General features: G+C 39.0%; 1 protein-coding gene across 1 annotated transcript in view; it reads left to right on the top strand.

Annotated features, from left to right (window-relative positions):
• Nucleotides 1-4,973: 4,973 nt before the first annotated feature.
• LOC146657956 (phospholipid-transporting ATPase ID-like) overlaps nt 4,974-20,043 on the top strand; it is a 50,666-nt gene continuing 35,596 nt past the window's right edge. Inside the window, exon 1 of the mRNA XM_085426337.1 lies at nt 4,974-5,274. The gene's annotated coding sequence lies outside the window, so the exon portion shown is untranslated. The remainder of the gene's footprint in view (nt 5,275-20,043) is intronic.

Raw genomic sequence — 20,043 nt, forward strand, 5'->3', positions numbered from 1 at the left:
TGCTGGTAAATAGAACCACGTGTGTAAATGTATTACTTTAATCTTGAATTACTTTTTTGTTGACATTGTATGTAAATGCAATTATTGAGGGCAGAGCACCATCTAGTGGTCAAACCGTGGTGAATGCAGCCTAACGTGCTGGTGTGAAAATAGTGAAGGAAATGAGAATGATTCTAATCGAATGATTCTAAGTAAAAATGAGGCTCAGAATTGTGTATATACATAATAAAGGCCTTCAGGCATGCAGCTACACCCATACAGGATCTAATTCAGTTCACTGGATGGATTTGTAAAATGTGAAAACTGCAGTGAAAGGATTAAATTCTCTGCATTTACTTGTAATTAGTGACAGAAAACTTTTTTTGTTTTCTCCGCTGAGATCAGGCTGGAAAATGTTTCTGGCCCATCTGACAGCTTATCTGAACCTGTTTTCAGGCTCTTTGCACTCCTTCTTTTCCCACCTTTAGGTCTTCTAGTTCTTGAACATCTTTTAAAACTGTTGCCTTCCTCCATCCTTCTGACAGTAACTTGTAGCCTTTTTTTCAACCTTTAATCAGATGTTGTTTGGATTAGTTTGTTTTCAGAGGATTGTATACTGATGCCTGTACACTATCACTCCATTTTATTTCCTCATGTTAACCTTAAACAAGTCTTGTTTTAGCAAAGATATGCATGATTTCCTGCATCTCACTGTAAGCTAAACTTGTCTTCAACAGAGAATCACATATTGCTCATTCATCCATGGAAATACTGCAAAGACACCTCTTTGGCTTTGTTACATTGAATATATTTGAGAAACAAAAACAAACAAACAAACCAATATGTTCATTTCATTGTATGGTAATCATGTTTGCACGTAGAATTTAGAGGTGTTTAGTATATTCTAAATACATTTTCTTTTATTTGTTTTTTGTTTAATTTGTGTGTACTTTTTTCTTATTTCTGTTTTATTTTGGATCATACTCTAAACATAAAAAACAAAAGTTCTCCAGACTTTAGAGGACGTGATGAAGAAATAAAGTGTTTTGTCACCAATCCTTTTATAATCTTCTCCACTGTACGATGTGTAATGGTAACACAAATCTCTCTTTAGAGAAAAACCTGGAAGTACATGAAGAGCCACATTATTCATTTGATTAATTTAAACTTCCTTCAAATTTTTATTTAACTTACCTAGCCCTCCTCACAGGGTTGTGAAGAAGCTCGCACATGTTTCTGTTTCTATAATTCGAGGAACTGAACAACATGAACCTTTATTATTTATTCTTTCATTGTGTCAAGCTGAAAAATGTAGCCATTGTAAGGTCCATCATTTGCTTTCCTGATAGTAGTGATAGTATTAAAATTCTGACCATACACTGAAAAAAAGAACATGTTGGATTTACTTAATTCACTAGTGGACATTGGTTGCACAAATGATTTTCTTTGGCAGCAACTTAAACAACTGAGGTAAATTAACACTTAACTTTAAAACACAAGACAACTTGCAAGAAATAGCCAGTCTCCTTTTTCAGTGTACTTCTCTGCATTCATAATTTGTCACTCCACAATATGAGTCGCCACTGATTTTCAGTTGAGTTCTTGTATAATTTGGTGTACCCGGTCTTTTTTCCCCATTTCCCTTCCTTAGAAATAGCTTCTTCACAGCCACACTTCCACTGAGACCCCTTCTGATGATGCTACAGTGAACTGTACATGGATCAACTGAAGGCCTGATGCATCTCTCAGGTTCTGTAACTTGTCCTTGTTGGATTTTCTCCCTATTTCTCAAGGACCTGACTTTCAGATACTATTCATCAGCTACTTTTAGCCCTGCCACTTCTTTAATATGCCCCTCACTTGTTTCATTAAATATTTTTCAAGGACACACAATGTTCTGTGAATAGCTATTTGGGAATCACCTTGTTGGTGTAAAAATACTAATGTATTCCTGTCAAACTATCTTTGGCATTTTGATCAGATTCAACTAAAGAAATGGGAACACATTTTGTCTTTTGTGGCAAGCTACTAGTAAAAAAAGTACCTAAAGAGACATTTAACCACTCAAATGTGTCCAAATGATTTATTTGAATGACGTGTTCACTCCTGGAAAAGAGTAAGAAGACAAAGAAGAATTAGAGGAAGACCATGACCAAAGTGGTTAAGAATTTCCCGGCTGCAGTCACTGACTGCTGATGGATTTTTATGTTTTTAATAATAATTTATGTGTGTAAAGTAAAGGCGAGCCATCTGAAAAGGATGATTACTGAAAACAAATGAAGAATAAAACATATGAAACTTTGAACATGAAGGTGCTTTTTAAAAATATGTTTTTAGCGACACCTTGTGGCCATGCACAATGCTGTTTTCAGCATTGTGCATGGCGGTCTATGACGAGAAGTGACGTGAAAGCCTGAATTCCATAAAAAAGCCAAAATGTGAGAAGGTTGTTGCAGTAGAGATCTCAGTTCACAGAAGCACACACGAACACAACAGTGTTAATACGTTGTTAGATTACAATATATGGCAACATTTAATTTCTTTGTTTTATACATTCTTATAAAATGTTGTCCTCAACCTTTCCTACTGGTACATATACTCTATGCAGTCATCACTGTGGCACGTTTCACCTTTATAATAATCAATTACTGATAAAAATCATTTAGTTGCAGCTGCTGAACATTGCAACCTTTCTCTGAGTTTTCTGGAGTTGCGTTAGACTTTAGGCTTTAAGCAGTAGTGGTTTCCTCCTTTGGTATTCAGGAAACTGAAACCTCAGACAGGGAGCTGTGAGAAATGCTGCAGAAACTTTCAACCAAACAAAACTGAGATGAAAAAGAAAGGAACATGTCAGTGGTGTAAAAACAAAAGGAAACAAAGTCGTAAATGCCAGTTTCAGGAAATGAAGGTGTAAGAAAGAAGAGACTTTGAGAAACTGTCAAGACATCCTGAAGATTTCAATAATGTACTAAACAGATTTGTGCAGCAGCTAAAGAAAGTGAAAGACAATTTAACTACTCGGATAGCGTTTGCCATTTTTACACTACATTTAGCACCAGTTTAACAAATACGAGTTTTCTAATAGAAAACCTGGTCAGCTTTTACTTTGTACAGCACCACAATGAAACATTCTTTACCACAGCTGCAGCAGAATAAAAGTAAAAGAACTGTTAAAGCTGGCAAATCTGGAATAAAAGCTGTATTTTAACAGTTAAATGTGTCACTGTTTTACTAGGAGCTACACGTCAGATAAGTTTAGCAACCTGTGAGAAAACTTGCCTTTCCTTAAAAAGACAAACATTTAAAATGCATCTGACATGTTGTTCCTTATTGCCTATGTGGGTTCTTTTATCAGGGCTCAGGGGGTTGGGAAGCGTATTTGTAACCGGAAGGTCGCCGGTTCGATCCCGGGGCTCTCTGTCCTGGTCGTTGTGTCCTTGGGCAAGACACTTTACCCTACTTGCCTACTGGTGTTGGCCAGAGGGGCCGATGGCGCGATATGGCAGCCTCGCTTCTGTCAGTCTGCCCCAGGGCAGCTGTGGCTACAACCGTAGCTGCCTCCACCAGTGTGTGAATGTGAGAGTGAATGAATAGTGGCATTGTAAAGCGCTTTGGGTGCCTTGAAAAGCGCTATATAAATCCAATCCATTATTAAATATGATAAAATAAAGATGTTTTTGTTTCTGCTCTAAAAGTTCAGTTTCACGTTTTCCTATTCTTCACTTTGTATCACAGTAAATAAACAGAAGGAGATATTTGAATCTTCATCTCAGGCCGTGAAGCTCCACCCACCTGCTGTTCAAACCTTGTGTTTGCAAGTTGCAGCAAGTCAGAGTGTTGGCTTAAACTGAAAGCAGTCTGGAGCAGCCAGGTAATAAATAAGGATTATTTTGAACTTTGAATCAGGCAAAGATACTCCACACATCAAGAATAAAAACAGGTCTGGAAATGAGCGTCACAGGTGTGCAGGTTAAAGAGGCTAGTCCTCCCACCACTTCCTTCTTGAACTTTAACTGAACTCTCCTTCAGTTAAAGTTATTCAAACCCCTTTAGCATTTGAAAGGTGTCAGCTGAGGTTTGGGGAGATTATTATTAGCATTTATTTTTACAAAGTATATCTCAATAAAGATTAAAATGAGAGCACTCATCCTTAAGAATCAGTTGCGACCACTTAAACAAGCTACTATGTGCATGCAGCCAGTGACTGTGATTCTTATAAAACAGCATTAAAGAGACGTGTTATTTCTTTCTTTCTTTTTTGACTTATAAACACTGATATAAAATAACATTTTTGAATATATATTTGTTTTTTCTTTGAAAGATGAATTTCATTTGAGTTTTGGTTCTTACAGTCCAGCAGGCAGGCCTGTGTTGGGAGGGTGTACCCGATCTCTTCCTGAACACAGCTGCCACCCGTTTCTCCGGAGGAGCTCAGGAGTGCACAGCTGGCTTCATTCAGCCACCCAGCAGAATAAAAGCTGGCGAACAGCTGCTCAGTCAGTGAGTCGGTCACCTTGTAGCGTTGGCTTACAGGGTATGTCTGAAACTAGTGACTAGCTAGTCAACCATGACCTGGATGACTACACAAGCATAGTGAATAGCTAGTCTCTTCTTGCAGCAGGACTGTTTCCCTTTTACTTGGAGAATCATTTCCTTTTTTAGCAGGATATTTTAGGTTGTGGGTCTCTTGTTTGGTTGAAATAGCGGTGTGTTTCTTTGAGTAGTTGAGTCATTGTCAATAAAACTTTATTGTTTTACACTTTACTGTGTTTTGGCTTTTTCTTTTCCTGGTTCCTGGTCCCTTAGCCTTTATTCGGGGGTGTGACACCATTTTGCTGCCTATAGATTCATATAGAAAACCATTAAATTGCCTTTGCCTCTAGAAGAAGTGGGTTTTTAGGAAACCGGTATCCTGTTTTCTTTTTAAAAGTTTTGTTTCAGGCTCGCCAACTAGAGGTCACAATTGGGCCACAACGATTGACTAAATTTTCACACAACGTGACCAGTCTGCTGCTTTGCCTCTTCTCCGTTCAGAACTTTCTGTCATAGTAAATTTCCGTGTTTTGGTGAGTTGAATCTGAGCGAATAAACAGTGCGCCCTCGCAGAGGAGTGTATGGAGACGGAAGTAGAGGAGGGGAGAGCGTACGAGAAGGAGGGGAATGAGGCAGGAGCGAGTTGGTGGACAGGAGGAAAACATTAGCTCTCAATCCTTCACGTAGTTGGGATACTTTTCACTGTCGAAGAGGCAGGGAAGCCACAGCTCAGACTGCACCTCCACCAAGCCAGGACGCACGGTAAGTACCGCGTCGCTGCTCAAGTATTGCTGACCTTGTCTGGGAGTCAAGGAGACGCTGGAGGGTGGGGGAGTGTCGAGATGAAGTTGGGGGAAGAGATGGAGAAGAAAGGCGAGATAGCTGAACGGGAAGCTGCAGTGAACAGGCGAGAGCTGTCTCTCCACTGCTTTTCCTGCCTTTGCGCTCTCCAGGAAAAAGCAACCCAAAAAAGTAACGGAAAGATTTTGGTGGGAGAGAAAAGTTTGGCATTCTTGGGTGTCGAAAGGGAAAATATCGGCTTCGCTTTCTTTTCCCCTCCTCACTGCAGTAGCAGTCATCGTGAAAGCTTCCACAACAATGGGTTACTTCTGTGTTGTGTCGGTTTAGCAAAAAGCTGTTTCCGAAAATTGTTTCAGGAGGCAACTTTCTATCAGCGCGCTCCTCGTAAGAGTGTGTTTGTTGTTTTGTAGACGGTGTCTGAGCACGCAGCACTGCTCAGCTGTCAGATCCCGAGTTTAGTCCTCTTTGGTTTCAGAAAGAAACCACCTGGTATAATAAGAATTGTTTCTTGTTCTTGGGAACTGTAGTGACACTGATCATTTGAGAAGATATGGCTGTACATTGTGTGTCAGCACATTTTGCGGTTTTAGCACTGATGTCAGTGATGAGTAATTTCTTCATCATCTAGAGCGGAAGACTGCGAGGAAGTCATCCTGTGTTTACGGTGCAGAAGCATTACTTTTCTATTCCCAGCCAAACACTGAGGTGTTTAAAGTGTTAATTGTGACTTTGAGGAGGTGTATGTTCAAAACACAGAGGCGTAGCAAAAAAGTAACTGGACGTTAAGCCCTATAAATTACCACCTGAATCTCCCAAATTCACCCAGAAACATCTCAACAACTGCAAGGCCAAATTAACAACATTTGGCTCAATGGATGGAGTTCCCATTTAAAAAACAAACAACTAAAAAGGAGTTTTTACAGCAGGCACATTAACATTTTGTTTACATTGTACCAGGACTGTTATGTTGGTTTAGAAATGGACTGTTGGATTGTCTGGATTTCAGCCATCCTGTCTCAGTTTTTGAATGAAGATAAACTAAAGTGTGGTTTTGATTGATACTGCATACAAGATAAAAACGAAAGCATTTAAACACTTTTCAACACTGAACAGTAAGCCTGCCTGATGTTTTAGGGTGTAACCACTTACATGGAAAGGAAACTTAAAAAAAAAGCTTTGATCAGCATGAGGCAAGCTCGCTGCCTCTTTCTGAATTTGTTTGTATAAAACAGGCTGATTTCTCAGTTCAATGGTCGGTCTCGCCTTCATTTTGATTTCAAACCATAAATGGTGTAAAAGATGGATGTAGTTAGTGCGATGTTATCCACTGGTTTTTGACATCTTTGAAGGCTGCCATACCCAAAAAATATGACAAGGAAGGATGGGCCTGACTGTCAAATTGCACGCTCATTGGCTAACGAATTGTGATTGACAAGCTGTTATCCAATGAGCTGGTTTCATAGTATACCACAGCTAACACAGTAGTACAAAGATTTAAAAGATGGACATATTATTATGGGGTGTCTGGACCCCATACTCCCTATACAACCATTGCAAGAGCTTGGTCTGCATAGCTGGCAATAAGTTGGACTTGTTCCCGGTGGGTAATGGGCTCCGCCAGGACTGCCCTTTGTCACTGATTCTGTTCATAATTTTATGGGCAGAATTTCTGAGAAGTTTCTCCATCCGGGAGGGGCTCAGAGTAGAGCCGCTGCTCCTCCACATCGAAAGGAGCCAGTGGAGGTGGTTCGGGCATCTGACAAGAATGCCTCCCGGGCGCCTCCTAGGTGAGGTGTTCCGGGCATCTCCTACTGAGAGGAGGCCCCGGGGCAGATTCAGGACACGCCGGAGAGATTATATCACTCTGCTGGCCTGGGAACGCCTTGGTGTTCCCCCGGACAAGATGGAAGAGGTGGCTGGGGAGAGGGATGTCTGGGCTTCTCTGCTCGGGCTGTGGCCCCCGCGACCCGGCCCCAGATAAGCGGAAGAAGATGGATGGATGGATATTATTATTGTTTTATACATTGTGGCCAAAAATGAGTGACAGAGCCCATAAACTTAACAGGAAAGTATTTATGGATTTCAAGACAGAAAGACGTTTTCTCATAGACTTTTTATTGGGCTGGAAGTGTTTTTGCAACAACAGCTATTGCCAGCTGCTGGCCTTCAGATAAAGAAAGAGGTTTAAGGTCTTCTGCATTGGCCTCAGTTATCTGACCCAATGTTCTGAACTAAGTATTTTAGTCAAAGTCATCTTGGTGTTTTGAAAAGAGAGATGACAATCAGTCACAAGATGATCCCACTTTTAAAGCATATCGGGCTTTATTGTTTATTTTGCTCTCCATGAAACCACTAATCACAAACCAAACATCAGTTTGTATCAAATAAGACTTCATTGGGAAAGGATTTGTTAAGGTCATACACGTGGTGAGACTTAAGGTTAATTTCACATCTACTTCTGTATAATCAGGCCTATTTTGTAACCCCCGGGTTCTTCCTCCGACTGGCCACTTAAAAATTGTCACAGATTCTAAATGTTTACTCTTTTCATACCGGTTGCCCAATCCATCTGTAGTTGCAGTTATATTGCAATTTACTTATGTAACCAAGTTAAGTGCGTTTAGTTTATGACCTAACTCTAGTCTTCTGTTGTGTAGGAAAAGAGCCATTTAGCCATTCACAGTTTAAATGAGTGAATGGGCTCAGGCTTTATTCAGTGTCTCTCTTCACTTACACAGATGTCACGAGACTACAACAATGCTTTGTTTGCTCCATCTTTTTATTAGAGATGAAAAATAATCCAGAGGGCCACAGTGATCCCGTTAATTCTGGTGCTAATAACAATTTTGACTCAAATGTGAAACAGGAAAGATGGCATGACTACGTGACTCTGTAGTTTAGCTAAATGCTGATGATAAAGAGATTTAATGTTGTTTGTCTGTTTTCAAATACACGGTGCTGACACGCTAATATTTGCAACTGTCTTGTGGCATGCTCGACTTAAGATGACTCCCCTGCTGGTCCACTGTTCATGTGAACTGTTTTTACATATAAAACATATTGAAAAAACGATAAAAAAACATTTAAAAAAGGAACATGCAGAAGTTACGGTTTCATACTGTTTTATTTGTGTTATCCTTTGATACTCAGCAAAGTAGGCTTAATCATTCACTGCTGTGTGTAAACAAGGTTAAGTATTAGTCGATGCTTTTCTGTTGGTATCAATACATTTTTCTCATTATAATGAAGTGGAAAATAAACTCTCCATCTCTCTTTCTTTTCGTACTCCTGTGTACGTGCACAAAATCAGGTCTGCTGTGCTCTCTGTTCCCCCAAAACAAATGAGCAATTAGTGTTAATGTTGCGTCCAACGTAAAATTGCATCACATCCCCGCCATTACCACCTCACAGTCGCCCGATTTAACAACTTTTATGAGAACATGTGAATATCAACAAAGACGATCTGAAGCTTTGGTGAGTTTTGTTAATATATGATGTATGAAAGTGTTGGATAAAGTCTATATTTGACAGTGATGAGAAAATGTTGTTGAAACATTTCACGAATTGTTTAGAAGTTGCTGAAAAAATTTCTGTCTGAGCCAAAGAAGTGTGTCTATAAACAGTCTGATGATGCTAGCAATCGGTGTCAAAACATAGTTAGTCAAGCTGGTCATGAACAGAAGTGTGATTTTAAAAAAAACTTTACAAACTGATTCTGTGTGAAGAGAAAACTGAAGCTGTTTGGTTAATCAGAAAATGCTACGAGATGTGAAACTTGTGATTGAACGTCAGCTGCCCTGACTAAACTTTGACTGAGGTCACGTGAGGTCTCAGTAATGTCCAGCCTTACGCAAATGCATTTATCACGCATGAAAATCCATTTTGTCACATGTTGAAGGTCTTTAATGTTAAAACATCTGAGTCTTTATGCTACAATGAGAATCTTATCAGGTTTAAAAGGTCAGTCATAATGTCAGTGTTTTATCATGTAAGAGGAGATGGGGAGTGGCTCGGTGGCCTGAGAGGTCAGGTGAATAATTCAGAGGTTAATTGTTTGGGTCTTTTGGTGCAGCTCTCGGGGCTCAAAGCACAGATACTGTATTGTGTCCTTATGTCATAACACTTTCCCATTCTTGCTTTGTTAATGTCTGTCACCAGTGGGTCTTTTTCAGGTCACTGCATAGGCTTGCATTGTAAATGCACCTCTATCCAAATAACAAGCAAGAAATCTGTTCAGTTTTTTAAGGCTTTTAAAGGCATCGTTGTCTCAAGATGGAGGGATGTTGTTTAAAGGTTTTTTGTATTTTTAAAAAGAAAAAATGTAAGTCAGAGAGATGTGATCGTTTTCAGTCATGAGAATGTGATCACAGATTCATGCAGAGCTACTGCGCAGAGTGATGTTAATCATTAACTGACAGGAACCTTGAACAAACCAACATATAACCCAGTTTGTTATTTGTTTATTCAACCTATTTCCCGGTCATACTGAATTTTCTTTCTTTCTTTTTTTTTTGGTCCGTTGACCACATCGTGACTGACGTTAGGAGGAACAAAGAAATCAGATAAGTGGGAAATTAACAAACAATAGCCAGGAACCGACTCAGGCTGCACTGTACAATTAGTTACAAAAACAAAAAAAAAAGTTAGGGGTTTTTTTTTGTGTAGCAACACTAACAAAGTTCTATATCCCATATTGAATTGACTTGTAAATAAAACTGTTAAGGTGCTATTTTCTACTATTCGCTATGTTTAAAGTTGACGTTATTGTTATTATTTTCTCAGAATTTGCAGACACCAATATTTTCGGATAAGGTGTTTGTGGTTTGGTTGCAGGGAAACAGTGCAATAGCCACCACCCAAGAAGTTGGTCTTGGTTCAGCATCTTCTGGTTCCTTTTTTTTTCTTTTCTTTAAAAAAAAAATTCAAATACAGCCCAGATAATTAAATACACAAAATATTATTAAAACATATTAATAGTAAAATCGCATAAAAAGGCATTTTCTTTATTTTTTAAAAACTTTTTTAGGTCATATATTTTATTCAATAGCTCTGCAACAGACTGGTGACCTGCCCGTGGTGTATCGCAGCTCTCGCCCTAAGCTGGGATAGGCTCCAGCCCCCCCGCAACCCTGAATTGGATAAGCAGAAGAGGATGGATGGATGGATTTCATTCAATTAAACACTTCATGCCATCTCACCATGCACAGCTTCCTACAGTAGAAATGCATCTGCTGGTGTTGGATATTTGCAAAGGTGAATCTTTCCAACAGTTATTTCCACGCGTCTGGTTACTTGTGGTTTCACTTGCCCTCGTAGACATTTGCAGCTAAGGAATAAGCATCTAAGGGAAATTAAAGCGAGAGATTGCTAAATGTTTCCACTATGGTAGTGGTTTCCCCAAGCGTTTTAACATTTACATTATTTTTTCCTCTGGCCATAATAGTTCTGTATTACTGCATGAATAAAATACCAAAAAGATTAGTGTTTTTTTTAAAAGATCAGCTATTTCATGTCTTTAATCTTCACGGGGCTTCAGCCCACGATGGAAATGCAGGTAACAAAGGGCTAAAGAACTTTATTACTAAAGTTTTTGGAACAAGCTGTTCCACAGAAACATAACTGGTTTTCAGAAGCTAAAATACGTTACAAGAGCACTTCCACGTGGAAGTGGTGAATCAAGCCAAACCTACACAAAAGCAGCTTGTGAAAGATCTAAAGCCAGCTGGGACCAGAAGTCAAAAACACCATTAGCAACACAATATGCTGTAATGGACTGAAATCTTGCGGCACCTCGAGGTCTTATTGGGCCAAAATCTCTCCTGAGATGTTAACATAAGCTGCCATAAAAAAAATTTCATTTCTCTTACAAATTCAGCAGGGGATCACTTAATTTCACTCACTGTGTAGTTTCTTTACTCTTTCCTTGTAAATGAAACTAGTTTTCTACGACTCCATCCAGACCACCGTGTGTCAGAGTCATCAAACTCAGTGTCAGTTTCGCTGAACCTGTGGTTTAACTGCGGCCAGGTGACATCCAGAGCCCGAGTGAAAGTTTTACAAACTGCTGTACTCAATGATCTAGATACATTTTAATGAGCATTTTTTGGTTTCATTCTGTCAGGAAGTGGGTTCAAATGTACTGTTCAGAATCGAATCACCAAAAACCTTGCTGATTCCTGCAGATATAAAGTGATAGTGGAGAAAAAAAGATTGATAATCACTTTAGAATTCTTATTGTTTTATCACTACTTCATCTCTTTGTTTTGATAAATCTCTTGATATCTCCTGGTTTTTATGACCAGTGTGAAACACTGTGAGGTCTCAAAAATGCACAAATGTTTTCTTTGTTGAATCACTTTGTTAAAAACTTCACGAGTGAAAGATTAAAATAACAGTCTCTGTCAGTGTGTGTAGAAGCATGAAAGGGTGTTGGTCTTTAAGACTTATTCAGAATTTATCTGATTTGGCTTATAGTCATCTTCTGCTGTTGAGGGCATTTTACAAGATCGCACTACTTCCAGCAATTGTTGAGTTACTGCAACAGTTTTCGGGACAGAAATCTGAAATATACCCCCCCAACAGCTTCTCTTACTTGTAGTGGGCTAAATTAATAAGCACTATTCTTCACCCTAGGGTAAGATCATTCGTGTGTAGCGTAACATCAGGCTGGATTTATACATTGCTTCTTTAACTTTTCAACCCTTAAATACACCACCCTCTTATTTGTGCGGAGGAAATTTGCCACACTCTTCTTTCTTTCAGTTCATTGAGGGTTCTCTTGACATCCCACAGCTTTTCGAGGTCTGAGGTCTGGCTTGTTAGTAGGCCATTGCAACACCCTGATTCCTTTCATTTTCAGTCATTCCGTTGTAGATTTGCCGGGGTGAGATCATTGCCCTGTTGCATAACATAATTTTGGAAAAGATTTTGCTGTTTAAAATCTGATATGTCTATCTAGAGAAATAAGTTCAATTTAATTCATTTTATTTATACAGCACCAAATCACAACAACAGTCGCCTCAAGGCGCTTTATATTGTAAGGTAGACGCTACAATATATACAGAGGAAAAACCCAACAATCATATGACCCCCTATGACCAAGCACTTTGGTAACAGTGAGAAGGAAAAAGTCCCTTTTAACAGGAAGAAACCTTCGGCAGAACCAGGCTCAGGGTGGGCAGCATCTGCTGAAACCAGTTGGCTTGTCTTTGTAAGGTTATAATTTACCTTTGCAAAGGGGTCAAATAACAATACAGAGTACAGCAGCACTACTGGTATTTGACAAAGAATAACAAAGTTATCTACCAACCATGGCCACAGAATGCACTCAGAACATTCCACGCAAATGACAACTTGTACAGATGAGTAAATCTTAACACAGAGGGTTTTATAAAGACAAAACATAATACCATGGAGCCTTTCCTTCTAGCCATAAGAACAGAATAAGAAAACAGAGAGAAGGTCGAATTCCTAAAAATATAAATCACATCTCACATTTGACTTTAGAATACTTTGGTGTGCAGAGAAGTTCACAGTTGCGTCAAATAACTGGTCCTGTGGCTACAGAACAAGTACACATTAACACCCCTGCACCACCGTGCTTTGCAGTGTGGGTTTTTGTTTATATCCTGTGTTTGGCTTTCTCCAACATGGCTGTTATAGAAGTGTGTGCACTGGCTGATGATCAGTTAATCAAGTGCATTTTATTAACAGCACCTGGCTGCTACTTCCCCTCTTAATGCCTGTAGAAGTAGTAAGGGTGTACTTAGTTTTTCATGGGACTGCACAGCGTAGTTAACACTGTATAGTTCTGCTTTGGTAAAGCGCTTTACTTCAATTCAATAAAATTTTGTTTGTATAGTGCCAAATCACAACAACAGTTGCCTCAAGGTGCTTTATATAGTAAGGAAAAGACCTGGCAATAATACAAAAAAATTAAGAAAGCTCTTGAGCAAGCTCTTTGGCGACGCTGGAAAGGAAAAATTTATTTGTATAGTGCTTTACTGGTCCCTAAGGACTAGTAATGGCAAGCTACATTGTAGCCACAGCCACCCTGGGGCGCACTGACAGAGGCAAGGCTGCCGGACACTGGCGCCACCGGGCCCTCTGACCACCACCAGTAGGCAACGGGTGAAGGGTCTTGGCCAAGGACACAACGACCGAGACTGTCCAAGCCGGGGCTCGAACCGACAACCTTCTGATTACAAAGCAACCTCCCAACTCTTGAGCCGGCAGAATCAGACTCAGGGAGGGGCGGCCATTTGCTGTGATTGGTTGGGGTGAGGGGAGAAAGACAGTACGAAGACACACTTTGGAAGAGAGCCAGAGATGAACAATAAATAATGATTAAATGCAGAGTGGTGGATAAACACATAAAAAGGTTAGTGAAGAAGAGACCTATTGTAGTGTAACTAAGGGAGGATTCAGGGTCGCCAAAAAGGAAAGTTTTAAGCCTAATCGTAAAAGTAGCGACTGTGTCTGTCTCCAAATGAAAACAGAGGAGCCTGAGGCTCTGCTTCCCATTCTACTTTTAAATACTCCAGGAATCACTAGTAAACCAGCAGTCTGAGAGCGAAGTGCTCTATTGGGGTGATATGGTACTAGGAGGTCTTTAAGATAAGATGGCTTCTGCTTATTCAATAAAATTAAATTTGATTCAGAATTTAACAGGAAACCAATGAAGATAAGTCTGTGTAGGAGAAATATGCTGTCTCTTTCTTGTCTCTGTCAGTACTCTCACTGCAGTATTTTGAATTAACTAAAGGCTTTTCAGGAGTTTTTAGGACATCCTGATAATAGTAATAAATGCATGAACTAGTTTTTCAGCATCACTTTGAGGCAGGATGCTTCTAATTTTAGTGATATTGCACAAATGGAATGAATATTTGTTTAATATGCACACTGAAGGACATGTCCTGGTCAAAAATGTCTCTGAGATTCCTCATGATGTTAATGGAGGCCGAGTTAATGCCAGAGTATTACCATCTATTGAAGTTACCTACCAACCAATATACCCACTGAATAAATGAATGAATACAATGAAAGCTAAACAGAAGAAGACAGACATAATTTCCTAATCCCCAAAATAGTTTTAGGTGATTGGCTAATTTTTGACTCAATTATATGTTGCAGCTCTACTTACCTCAAAAGGCTGAAGTGTACGGAAACATTCAGACTGTAAGGCAGCTATTATTAGCAAAAAGACAGATAACACAAGTACTTGCTGATAGAGACACAGGAGAAAACCTAGGGTGGAGGTTTGGGAATGCTGACCCCTGAAAACCAGGATCACCAAAGACAAATTTCAGTTTTTCTGTTAATCATTCTGAGATTATAAGTCACAAAGTCACAGAGCTCAGAGTAAAACGATATGCAAACTGAACACGATGACACCTTCTACAAATATAGTAGGTGGGAAATGACTGCAAAGATAATTCACCATTATCTCTGCTGTCATTTCAAAGGTTTAAATAACCACAAAGAGACAAAAAGCAGTAAAACATAAGAAGACAAGAATCAAAAACAACGTCAGAGAGATGACTGATAAAAAATACATAGGTGGGGAAAAAAATAACCGCAAACACCCAAAACAATCGCATCAGTTATGAGAAACCAACAGACTCATTTTGTGTCTTTACTACGGTAAGTCTGAATTCGTCCAGTGTAGGAAGCAAACTAGTCTTCCCCCAGAAAACAATCCAAAAATTTTTTTGTGCATCCTGCTCCTATGATGTGTAGGTATGCTTTAAGCATTGTTTGTTTCATCTTTTGATCTGTGAGCTTTTCCCATCCCTAAACATAATCAGGTAGGAAGTCACTAGAGTAAAACAGCGAGTGAAAGCAAAACATAACCAAGAACAAGAGCTGAACTCCAGTCTCATCAAAAGTCTGCTGGGTTTTTTGTTTCACTTTTTTTACTGTGTTAAAATGAAACCACTACCATGCGGCGATTAGAGGAAGAGTTACACGATGCTTTCTATGGGAACTAACTAAACTAAGTTTGATTTGTTCAGAGGAGCTGATGTAGGAAGGCTCAGGCATCTCACACATCATTGTGTGTCAGATAATGCAGTGTTGTCAAACTACTGGTGTGGCAAAGTGTCACTGGATTATAATATTCATGAGAAGGCTCTGTCACTTCCAACGCATCATTTTTCATCAGTCAGTGTTACTCTTGCAATGAGATGCATTTGAACCAAAAGCACACTCTTTTCTTATTGGTGTATAAATCTAACAGCTACTTTCAACATCTTCTTCATACACATGGGGTCTTCATAGCATAACTCCACACTTTTGTTTTGTCTGATTTGTACACCAGATGCTGGGATCCTCTTCTTATTAGGCAAACGTCTCAACCACATGGATACACTAGTATATAAAGCTAAGAAGAGTTTGGATGTAAATGAGTCGAACAAAGCGTAAAATAGTCCAACGTTCTTCATTTAATCTTTAATGTCTCTGTTTTAGAGACGCTGTAGCTCTTTGTGTTGTGTGACGTACTGCTACCAAAGTCTACCTTGTGCGTTACTGTGAGACACAGAAAACACCTGACAAACAATTATATTCCTTTAATCTTTGACTGAGAAGCTCTTAAACTTGTGATAACATTTAATAGCCATTAAGAGTTTTCCACTGCTGAAACTTTTGTAAATGTTTCCTTCTTTTCTACACACACCTTTTCTCCACAGTGAAAACAGGGCCCATTTATCCAAAGCTCTGTTTGCCATTAGACAAAACACACAGAGAGGGAACATGCTTAGGGCTCTGAAAAAACAGCAGCTGTGCGCATTGGCTTATCTGTTACTGCAGGTCATCGTCTGATTGGTTCTTTTATGGAAACTGTTTTGCAACAGCTCTCATCTGCATGTGCAGTGTTGATGTCTATTTCAGGATGGCACTGACATTTGATGTTTGCGATATGTTGATAGCTTGTTGGAGAGCTTTTACCGAAGCTTTATAAATTTGACATAAATATTATAACCACAGCGCTTCAGTGAAGCGGAAATGCATTTTAAGCCTGACGTATGTTATCTTGGGAATTCTTTGGTTTCCTCTAACCTTTAAAAAACATGTTTTGAAGTTTTAAACTAAGACACCACCTTTGTTAATCCACAAGTCGCTTTTGTAATTAGTCATTTGATTGCTTTGTTAGCCTTAAGTAGTAGAAAACCATCCTTTTTCAGACTGGACAAATACAAAGGGAGCTTTTCTGTAATTTGGATTCATGCACACAGAGGAAAAGAGTCTTTCTTTCAGCTGCAATCAAGCAGTCTGTTTTGATAATAGAGCTCTGTTCAGCTCAGAAACCAGAGATCACCGATTGGACAAGACAGCCTTTCATTTGTGTGACCTCTGACCGGCCACAGGTGACTCTGACAACTTGGATACTCTTACACACCTTTGTTTGCATGATGATGGTGTTTGCTGCACTTTAAAGAGGAGAACTGCACAGAGAAAGTGTGCATGTGTGTGTTTGTGTGTTGTAGATGCATAAATCTGTTGTGCGTTATATATGTATGATCTATGCTGGACGATTTTAGTGGGAAGATCTGATGAAGGTTGGGATAAAATTAAGTTTAGCACAAGTTTTATTGTAAATTAAAATTGGGCAGCTAGCAGTTATGTTAATGATGATTAAGTGTAATTGATTCTTGAGTGTCTGTGTGTGTGCACGTTGAAGATAATTAAAACAAACAGTAGTGCATTCATCTGTGAAAGTGGTTTTATTTAAACCACAGTATGTTTATATTCAGTCTCCCCTTGACTCACTTATCTCTTTTCCACTTTGGTTTTAAAGCCAAACGTGAGTCTCAAAATGATTAAAACAGCACAAGTACCATAACTGGAGGAAGTCTTCATCCACTCCAATGTGAAATGTAGTTTTTAAGGATGTTTGACTTTTCGACTCTTTGGTTGGCTTTGTTGACAGATGAATATTTAAAGGATTTGAAAGATTTGTTCTTGATTTGTGTTATTCAGTTTTGTAAGAATTTCCCTACATAGCTAAGCTTTTCGCAATCCATGCCCCCGTGTACCTGAAATTTCAGCAACCAGGAAACTATTGGCTTCCATATCTGCACTGTACTGTATAAAAAGCAATTATCAGACTCTTCTCGTGCTTGATATGATTTATCAGTGAGTGAACATGTGATATTTACAGTAAGAGATTACACAACTCCAGCATGTTTCATGAGCCTGCAGGTTGAATTACATAACTAAACGCAAAAGAATGTTTTGTTTTGTTTATGTGTCATATAACAAAATACACATAACAAAAGTGGATGCCTGGTGCTTCACAGGATCCATAAAAACATGGAAAATCTGCAAACTTACATTAAAAAATGTTCTGCAAAACTATAACCACTATAATATCTCCATGAAACTGTGATTACATAAGAAGTGAACGTAGGAAAATGTTGTGCTCCTCTGGAAAAAGGAGGTGTGTATATAAAACCTTTGGGCCTTTCTTTAAGAATTTACAAGACATAGTCAAAACTAAATGCAAAGACTTTTGTGCAGCAGTGATGGCTGCACAAGTTTCTTTGCATATAACCTAACACAGGATAAGGATATACTGATAAGTCTGCTCTGAAAATTAAAACACGATACAAACACATTCTCCTGTGCTGATACTGTCAATGTCTGCACTTAAATTTGTTTTTATACCAGTGAAGCTCTTTGCAATTCTTGAATATGCTTCTGATATCGCTGCACAATAACACAGAAACATTATGCGTCACTCCAAAAAAAAGTTTATGAAACATCATATTGGTGCCAGATCTCTTTTAAAGATCAGAAAAAGTTAATATAAAAAATAATTCACAAGAAAATTCACTCTAAACTTATCACTAATTCAATACAGGTGTGTATAGTTGTAGGAGAAACCCTTATATTTATCTTGCGACTCATGCAGTGCCTAGATGAAGAAAATTTGCATTAATATCCTTAAAAAAATGAACAGTTTACAGAGTACAAGTAACTTTAATTATATTTTGTTAACAGTACTTGTACGTTGTAATTGATCAGATCTTAGCGACATTCTAAGCTAAAACAGCTGGTAAATCTCTCAGACCATCCATAACTTATTCAGTGGAATCAGTTTGGTCTTTGTGGTGTGTCAACGCAGCAGTAAAACTTGCAAAGTCACAGTCTGCCAAAACCAATTGCATGGATCAGAGAAACTTGAACAATCCACGCCATTTGACATTTGAAATCTTGCTAAGTCGTCCTGATGGCTGCAGAGGAATAAAATGAAACTTTTTTTCCTCTTTCACCAGGCTGGACACGCGTCTCGCTGTCGACCCACATGACTTCTGTGTTTGTCTGCAGAATAGACAGATTTTTTTTTTATTCAACTGAGTCACTTAGTGAATGAATGAGGGGTTTGTTTCCCAGCATTTAAGGGGTCTTGATGCGTGCTCAATCATCCAAGTAAGTAAATCCCAAAAGGTTGTTCATCTGGATGTAGCGTTTTCAGTGGGAGAAACATTTCTCAGACCTCACAGATATTGCTCCTTCAGTAGGCTGGTTTGAGTTATTGTGCAAATGTACTTTTTAAGGTTGGGGAAACCTGCAGTCAGCTGAGACTGAAGAAGTCACTTGGATGGGTGACAAAATGTTTCTCCCCCTGAAAACGTTACATCCAGATGAGCAGAATCAACCTTTTGGAACATTTAAGGGGAGAACATTATAAGTGTTTGTGTTTCTCACAGCTGCACACGTGGAGAAACTCTGGCTTCCTGGTATTTTTTTTGGTGTAAATAATGACATAACAAGTTTCCTTAGAAACCTCACTTGTTCCATCAAACAAAACTAGTCTGTTATCACAGTGAAAGTGAGTCCTGATAGTGTTGTTTTGTAATCTATCATTGATTACAAAGCAAGTAAGCTCTGTTGACTTTAGTTGGGCAATGCGTCAAACCCAGTTTTTACTTCAGCGCACCATTTCCACCGTAAAATTTCCTATTAAATTCTTCTTTAAAAAAAAGAAAGATTATAAGCAGAGTTTAAAGTGGGATTTGGAAGTTGGGCAAACGTAGCAGTCCACCGTGGGGTTAACGAATTATTTATAAATAAGTGACATAATTCATTTGTTCTTTGTGTACAGGCTGTGATCCATTCACCTGTGCTGCTATTCCGAGATTCACTGCTCTTTGTGGAGTTTTCCACAAGATACAACCAGATATGTCACAAGCTACATGGATGATTTCCAAAACTGAAGATATCCCTAAAGCTAGAATAACAGATAGAATTCAGTGAGCGAAACTAATCAATATCACCTAAAATATAAATGTCTGCTACCCTTGGTGTGCCTCACATCTCCCATGAAAACCACAGCTTGCTCTGTACCACTGCATTACAGAGCATTATTACCACATTGCTATAAACTACCAAGTTTAGCCTGGATTAAACCGACCCAGACTGCCTAAAGAAAGAAGAATGTCTTGGTTTAGGCGGACTGTGGGATGTCACTGTTTTCTTGTTATTTTGCAAATATCTCTAAGTATGCATTAACAGACCTTTCAGATTTAGGTGCTGGAGTACCGCCCCACAATGTTTTCCATAGAATTAGATATATCATTTGTGGTTGTAGCAAGGTTGTGTGTGTAAAAGGAGGCACAACTACTCTTTCTAAAATGAATCAAGGTCTGGTTAGAGTGATCCACTGGGTTGAGGTGGACCTACAGAGCAGAACAAGGTCTATTACCATGAGTTACAGTTCAAGTTAAT

The sequence above is a fragment of the Rhamphochromis longiceps genome, linkage group LG12, assembly GCF_057381845.1.
Source record: "Rhamphochromis longiceps isolate RC_006_pf linkage group LG12, R_longiceps_female_GT1.1, whole genome shotgun sequence".
In the NCBI taxonomy this organism is placed as follows: Eukaryota; Metazoa; Chordata; class Actinopteri; order Cichliformes; family Cichlidae; genus Rhamphochromis; species Rhamphochromis longiceps.